The following is a 9,061-nucleotide window of genomic DNA, read 5'->3' as shown; positions in this document are numbered from 1 at the left end:
ATCCTACAACCATGCGCCTATACTAATAAATGTTCATACTGATAAAAATTCATATGGAGAGCACATTTCTGGATTTTATATATATATGTATGTATGTATATCACACATTTATATGTCACACTTTATTCTGGTCAAGCTAGGCTTGAGTCATAAAATACCTGGCTATCACTGCACTGAGATGTAACTTGTATATTGTATTTTCGGAGTTATATTGCAGGAGAGTTGAACACCTTGGTGCAAGAAGTGGAAGGTTGTTTGACAGGTTAACCATGCAGCAGAACTTAAACTCAAGCCATAAAGACAGATTCCACTGTATGAGCACCTCGGATTAACGCAGGTCCTGAGGACGTCTGATATGCATTATGTAAATTGGCTCACTAGTGCCGTACCTGAATGTCTGAAAAAGGTGGTGAGCTCTTACAGAGTTTCAGGGAGAGTGAGGACCTGGTAATCTACACTTTCCTGGTCCATATATCATTCTAGCTCAGTCTGTGATGTAACCAGCATCACCTAATTAGCAGGTGGTCTTATACTGTCAGAATTAAAGATAAGACAAAGAAGCTTTGTCGGCATTTTTAAAGAGTGTTTTTTTTATTATTACAAATGCGTTTTCTTAAATGTCCAGCATTGGTTCAATATGCTTATGCATAAATTTTAAAATGAAGACAATATCAGTAACAGCTTCCATAACAAATTAAAAGCTTGTATCTGCATAATTGATAAATTGTGTATCACCTGCTCAAATTATGATATACAAATTAAGTATTTAAACTAGTGTGCTGATATATGCATATTTTCATAAAGTTGTTCATTGTTAATTTTTCACATGATTAAACATGTTTCTGCAAATTGCCCTAGCATTTCTGTAAAATGCTCAGAAAAGAAGCACTAAGGCTTACTTTAAAAGTACTATCATGAGCACCACTCTCTGCAAAAATCTTAATTCAGTGCTCAAAACTGCCAAGTCTGCACATGTGCTCGATGACACAAAAGAGTTTTTGGGTTAAAGCTTAACGCTGAAGGTTATGGGAGGCAATTGGACCCACCCTGAGAAGCTGAAGGAGACGATGGCACAATGACAGACCACGGCATTGGTTAATCCAACGACTCACAGGATCCCGCGCATTATGAAATTCACCTGCTGAGCCCGGGTTTGGCTCCCGGCGGGTCTGCGCAGACACACGACATCGGAGGACTCGAGAACGCGGGGGCGTGCACGCGCAGTCCCACGCTGTAACGAGACTGCGCCTTTTGCGCCCCACTAGTTACGTAGTCTGTCACCCTTCCTGTTAATCCACGGATGTAATCAAGTAACTGGATAGGCTTTTACCGAATGTTGATTTTACATATTCAGTGTGATGCTGCCATGAAAAACACCTGCCGTTTTTGAATTACTTTTATTTAAAATACGAAACAAAAATAAATTAAAAAAATAAGTTCTAAATGGTACATGGAACAGAGGAACGGCTGCCAAATGAGATCATTTGAAAATAAAACTCTTTTCAGCTTCCGTATCCAGATATGCTGAGTATAAGGAGGTCGTTGCAGAAAAGCAGTAACAGGCTTATAAAAAAACAAGTTACATCAGATATGAATATTTGTCAATATAACGGTTACGCCCTTCATCGACCACGTTTTTCCCAGCAGGCTATAGAAGGAAGCGTTCATAATTTAACCTCCACATACCCATAACTGCATTGAACATTGCCACAAGCAACTTCACCGATTTTTCTGAAAATGTCTTGGAGATGGATCTTGCTGTAATATTATTAGCTGAAATACATATATGCATAAAACATATTAATGTATTTTTCTTGACGCTCATACATACAAGTATTGAAAATCTGTTATATTTTGTAAACATTAAGGACGTCCTAATCCCCATGCTAGTTATGAAGAAAACGCGGTGATGAACTTTTACAGAGGATCAGTGATCAGTTGTAGTACCGGTGTGTTCTAGAAACGTTTGCAACTATCTGCTCAACCACCGGGATGTATCCTGTTCACCGGAGTAGGCGTCCTTATTATTTCGGTTAATTACTAGAGTATAAGGTATTTTCCTGTCATTTTCGGTAACACTTTACTTGAAGGCACACACATACTTAGTAGTAACTCAGTTACTACAGAAGAACAAATCAGGAACAAAAATAGTCGCTACTTTAGACGAAGAATGTGTCATGATTCATTAATTATGAACAAACATGACATCCGTGTTACACGTTGTGTTATTCGTGACTTGTTTCTTCAGTAGTTCGCAAAGGTTTACTGAATAAACAGATACAGTAACAAATACAGTATCTGTTGAGATCAATGATGCGTCACAATTCATTAACGGTGCACAAACATGAGATCAGTATTTTACATTCTGTATAGGTTTTTTGTCAAGTATCTGCATGCTCGTTAAGACTTTTAGTCGGTTAGTGGAGATGCAGGGTGAAATCTTATCAAACAGTGGAATGAAAGTTAGGAAAGGTAATGTCCCGCTGTGCACCTGATTGCCATGTCAACAGAACATATGGCATAAATCTCCATTGTTAGAGAGAGGTTTTCTCCTCCTTACGTCTCCCACTAACGAGGGGGCGGGATAGAACCAGAGCCAAAACCACGAGCCAAGAGTGGTGATCTCTCTACTGATGGATCATTGCAGTTATTTTTTGCTACACACAACTTGCCTTGCCCGGGTGTTAAACGAACTTCTCCAATAAGACACTTGTGGCTGCCTAAAATCTCCCTCTGTCACATGTTTCTAACGACATTTTGGCAACATGTTTGGGTGAATGCGTGATTTAAGGGAAAAAAAATAGGCAGTGAAGCCAAGGGATAAAACACTCCTGTTCGCTTTAAGTTGTCGTATCAGTTGCTGCCATCTTGCATAAATTTTAACAGAAGTATTAAGTTAAATTAAGCTGTTTAAATTGGGTGCAACTCCGGTTTCCCCCCACAGTCTAAAAACACGCTGAGGCTAATTGGAGTTACTAAATTGCCCGTAGGTGTGCATGTGTGAGTGAATGGTGTGTGAGTGTGCCCTGCGATGGGCTAGCCCCCCATCCTGGGTTGTTCCCTGCCTCGTACCCATTGCTTCCGTGATAGGCTCCGGACCCCCCGCGACCCAGTAGGATAAGCGGTTTGGAAAATGGATGGATGGATGGAAATTGGGGGCATTTTCTTATAGCCTTGTGTGGCTATGCTCTCTTACACCCCCCCCCTTCCCAGCACACAGGCACAGTCATTTGTTACTGATATGTTGGGGCAGCACATTAAACACGGTGAGAGTATCTGCACCTTTGAAGTGCTTACACCTTCCAGGGACTTGTGTCATACTCGCGGTGGAAAAAATTACTGTGAAATCACGTAAGTAAAAATAGCATTGCAGATGATATTTTGCTTGGAGGAACACAGTTTTATGGCTGTTTTATGGTCAATGGATGCATGGACTTGAATCTCACAATAGAATTTAAATAAACTTAAATTGCAACAGGTTGTTGTGTAATTATGTCTATCCACACACTGACTTACAAGAATACTGTGTATAATGAGTGTGTATTGGTAGGAAAATGACTAAAATAAGATTTTATTTTATTCTATACTGCAAGCATGAACCATTAATTTGGAACACTGCCTTGCGTCTAGTCAAACTATACGGAAAATTGCCAAACTTCCACTGAAACGTGCAAGAACAACATACCTTTCTTTACAGGAATGAGAGCAAAATCAAGTTTCTTACTCATACTGCTGCTGTTAAAATTATAATTTCCAAAAGTGACTGTCGAAGAGTGCCAGCAATGGTTACACAATATTAAACTTCCATCTATCCATTTTTAGTACCTGCTTGTCCTGTGCAGGGCTGTGGGGGGTCTGGAGCCTATGGGTGCAGGGCAGGAAATATCCCAGGATGGGGTGCCAACCCATCACAGGGCACAGTCACACTCCATTCAGATATATGGGTAATTTAGTAACTCCGGTTCACCTTAGTATTGTTTTAGGCTGCAGGGAGGAAACTGGAGAATCATGAGGGACCCCTGTAATGACACAGGGAGAAGATGCAAACTCCACATGCGTATAGCTGGGGTGGAGTCTCCAGTGCTGGTTCCAGAGGTATGGGGCAGCACTGCTAACCACTGCGCCACCTCACCCCAATTTTAATCTTTATTTAGCCTATTTCTTAGTTGCAGTGCTGGTGTATAAATAACCGAAACCTTTTGTTATCGACTACAACAGTGAAATAAACAAGAAGCAATACGAATCAGAAATGCTTGTCATCAGTCAATGTCAGTGGCTGATGCCTTGCAGGCCGATCCATCCTCAGCTCCAATCGGATTAAATAAAAATACTGAGTGGTTGTTAAAGATTTTAACCTTGGGGGGGTTGATGTTGATTCCAGTTTTAGATGGAAGGAAACTGCGTCAGGTACGCTTGCAAGCCATATGTTCACACCACCTGCTTCCTACAAAACTCGACAAGAATTAAAAAAAAAAAAATGAATTAAAACACTCAATTGTCTGCATAAAGAGATCATTATTGCCTCTAAAATTCTGTCTCTAAATGGCAGCAGTCATGCGAATTACATGACGTTTGGTTACGGGTTAGGAGACTGAACACAAAGATCTGCAAACGCAGGTCAGGACTCCACGTACAGTTGATGTGTCAAGAGGGAGTGTGTTAAGTAGCATGGCCTGAGCACCCTGTGCTGGCCCTCAACACAGCTGAACATCTCAAGAGCTGATGCAATACCCTGGTATCATACACACATTCTTGAATTTAGGATTATGTGGACTGTTGGTACGTCAACCTTAAATTTAGAAAAAGTCCTTTGAAACACTGTGCTCTGCCTTGGATGATATATAAGTAAGTCCTTTTTATTTGTACATTGGATGGCTCTCTTTGCCTACCCCATCTTGCTCTCTATAGCTTGGGGTTCACTCAGCATGCAACACCCCTGGAGCTGGGGGTCAAACTGGCGATCTTATGAACACAAGCACCGAGGATTAACCCGCTGAGTCACTCACCACTACTTAACTATTAGTTCATCAACCATGCAACACAATCATTTTAATGATAATCGGGTCCGAATTCGGATGGCGACACTCATCTCTATTTGCAATCCGCCATGGAGCAGAAATATTTCGGGACTTCGTGTGACACGTGAGACCATGAGCCATCTGAGTTTGAAACGTTTATTGTTCATCATCCTTATCACCCTAAGTTTGCCTCTGTCAGCCTCATGTGAACGCTTCGCAGTCCATTTTCCAAGAATGTTCCATCTTTTTTTGGGTCTTTAAGGCTTTCCAGTGACATGTACTTACATGATCTTACTGAAGTTCTGCAGTAAATGGCAGAAAGATAAGAGAAATATTACAGGTCAGTATCCATGGTTGTCGTTGTTTTAGCTCCATTTTTAAGCTGTCTTGTGCTAATACACATCTTAGCGGGTAGACGGTGTACATCTTATAGTGCTTTATCCTTTTAATCTTAAATAATTTAATATTAAAGCAGTTAATTATAGCCCAGCTTGTGTTTCTATACGGCCTACTAATGCACAATTGAGCCATTAAAGGGGACGAACGTGTTGTGCAGCAGTGTCCTTGCTCTCACTGTCCTTCTCAAAAGAAAAAGAGGAAGTTTTACCTGAGGGAATGTCACTGTGAGGAGGAATATTTGCGTATTTAAACAATGGGAATATTGTATGCTAATTCTGTCTGACACTCACTGAATCAGCGTGGCGTGCGGGGTCAATCAGGCGGGCAAGGGCAGCGGTGCGATTCTCCCGCATGAGTCACATGACACGCAATGACAAATAATGCAGTCAAGGCCTCACAATAGCATGATCCACTTTCTGTGGTTAAAAAGCGTAGCGTGAAAGGAAAAAAAAGAAAAACACCGCACTGCTACGGAAATCTATACTATTTTCAGAAAGTGAGAAACCGCTGCGTTTAAGTCTAAAATATTAATATATTGAGGATACAGTGAATTAAAAAAATAGTAAGAATAGCTATCTGATCCTAAAATGAAATATGGAGTTAAATCGTTAGTGTCCGGTTTTAGTAACGTAAGAGTAGGACGATATTGTTAAACCTACCAGATGTTCCTGATGAATTTGGTTGCTTGCCGTTAGAGCAAAGTTAGGTCATCATGGTCCTTAGTGTCAGAGATGCGTCTGGTGGCTTGTTCTCAAACCGTTAATCATTTAATTAGGGCAATTATTGTGCTCACTTGATCCAGGTGGCCATATGTTCTAGGTACTCTGAGTGTCTTTTCTTGTACGGGAACTGGGTTGCCTACTCCGCCTACCTCATATGCTTTCGTGATTTTTTTTTTGGCTAGCTGACAGGCTGCCACCCCGACTGTCATGGGTGAATTTTCATAATTCCACATTGCCTCAGAATATATGACTGCCATGAGGCTCCAGCAATACTTTCTAGTGCATCGGCAGGAGTACTGCTAGCTGGCCTTCATATTCTCCTTGCGGCATTGGCTGTCAATAAATGTGGGTAGAATCGCTGATGCTAGTTAGCTCACCAGCCCTTCAAAATCCACAATCCGTCAACTGCCTCATTGTTCCTGCACACACTGTACGCCGTCATCACCTTTTATTGATGAATCTGGTTTGTTGCTCTTTCCCGATCATATCTTTGTCTTGTGGCTACTTGGCCTGCCTCTTCTGCTGCTTCTAACGATAATATGCTTAGTTCTTCTACTTCTCCTCTCCTCTCAGTTACATTGTGGACTCTGTTGCTTTTGATGCCCTTCAAGCAACTGCGATAAACGGCTACTTTTGTCATCACCTTCTCTTCTAACTTGCAGGTTTTTTCAATAAAGATCCTTTCTTTTTCTCAAGCCTTTTTTCTTCCGAATAAACATCTCGGCAGGTTAGGGGTAAAAAATCTTTGTTTGCCTCTTCTGTGGCATTTTTGTATGATTCATCGTCAAATAATAAACCCTGTTCAGCTTGGATATTACTTGGTGTGACCCTTTATTCATGCCTAAATCTTGTCTCTTTCACAAAACAAGCACGGACTCACCCCTTGTTTCCTACCTGCCTCATGTTCCTTTTCCTTTTTAGCTTCCCCCTGGCAGCTAACAAATGGTGGGCAGATATCGCATCTGCAATTTCTCGTTATACAATCTTGCAGTGTCTTTCCGAACATCTCACGGAAGAAGGTGATTTCTTCTTGTTTTTCAGTGGAGTGGCCTTGAGTCCAGTCAGTAGAAATAGGACCGTCTTTATTGTTATATACATGCATTTCTTTGATATATTCATCTGGCAGCTTAGGTTCTCGCATTTCATTTCAGTAAACATTTTGATTAGGCTTCCGCCAGTATGCTTCCTGCTACTCTTCTTCTAATAATAAACCTTAAAGACAAACTGAAAAATTATTTTATTTATTATTTCATATAAATACCATCAAAGATCTTCTGTATTCCCAGCAGTCCTGGCACCCTAGGCAAATGAAGCACTTTTTGTGTTCATGATAATCTCTAATCTAATTCCATTTAGCCACTAAAATGCACACATTGGGGTTAAATCCACCCCATTTATGCAACACATGACATTTATATTTCTGTTACGCTAAGGGACTGTGGACTAACCTCTCTCTGATTTGTATCCAGGGTGGATCTGTTAAATGCATCTCGGTGTATATTTAGACCCATAATTTTATAAAAAAAATATCGACCGTGTACGTTTTGTCCCAGTTTGTTCCGTAGGGAGTATGCAATAGATAAAAAGTTAAAAAAAAAAAAAAAAAAAACAGAAACCTGCTATAAAGATTGTGAGCCCATCACCCATAACAATCGTGAATAATTTTTTTATGTATTAAATGACTTTTGTGATTGATGTACAGTCATAAATGAAACACACCTCCATGCTTAAAAAATGCTTGTGTGACTAAATCAAAAGCATAATCTGCTAGGAACTTGTTGTAATAAGCAGATGGTTTAATCAAATGCAGTACAATATGCTGGAATCTAGTGTTGTGCAATGTGGTATCGCTTTATAAAAAGAAAAGCTGTCATATTAATCATGTCAACATTAGCAGAGATGGCTCAGAGCCACGAATACCCTTGAAGTACTGAATTTGCTGTTGTTTATTAATATTTCATTACAAATCTTTAAAATACTTAGATCCCGAAATACCTGTTTAAATCAGTAATACTGGGACGGTTTATTAGACTTTACATTTCTTTACAGCTTTTAAAATATGTTTATTAGCATATTTCAGAAATAATTTGTGCAGTGGTTTATATGACATCACTCAGTTATGTCCTTAAAGTTGGAGCCGCGTGATGTATAGAGATGGTCAGCAGGCCATGTGAGCAGTTATAAGAGGGTGGCCATATTTTGGTTTTCAAAGAAGAGGAGACTGGGGCCAGGACACAAAGAGGCCCCAAAGCAACACAAATATGCCCACAGAAAGTATTCCGTCCATAGAAAGCAAATGTGGACATGAAATAAAGCGAAATCCCGGGCAATTCAGGCAATTCCCAAATAAAAGAGGACAAGTGCAGGAAAAAGAGACCATAAGGTCACGCTAATTATAAGGGATAGTTATCGAGAGAACAATAGTATGTGTGTATTGACGTTGTGTGGGGAAATTGGTAAGCTGAGACTTGGTATGGCACGTTTCCGAGACCTCGAGGCCCTTTGAAGGCGGATAAAGGTGGACGGTGGACTGCGCAGAAACTGTATTGCAGCCCCGCCATCTCCGCGAAAGGCGGTGGGGAAAGCCGGTGTGCACAGAACCCCACAGAAGCAGTTTTCTTGGACACATGGCTCAGCGGGAGTTGACGGGAGGATCTGCCGATACGGAGTGTCACGTGTGAGATAAATCCAGGAAGATCAACATCGCGCTGACAGTGCCACAGTGGGGAAATTCACAGCACAATACCAGTTTGGCGATGGGACGCTGTGATGCCATCTGAAATGACAAGCCCACAGACTCTGCTGGAGATTTCTTGCCTGTTGCCTGATCTCTGTGAAACTTGAGGGATAAAATAAAGTGTTTTTTTTTTTTTTTTTTAATGTCTGTGAGTTTAGCGCTCGTTTTCATGAGTGTCTTTTTTT

Source organism: Brienomyrus brachyistius, chromosome 21 (assembly GCF_023856365.1).
Source record: "Brienomyrus brachyistius isolate T26 chromosome 21, BBRACH_0.4, whole genome shotgun sequence".
In the NCBI taxonomy this organism is placed as follows: Eukaryota; Metazoa; Chordata; class Actinopteri; order Osteoglossiformes; family Mormyridae; genus Brienomyrus; species Brienomyrus brachyistius.
Note: the sequence above shows the minus strand (reverse complement) of the source record.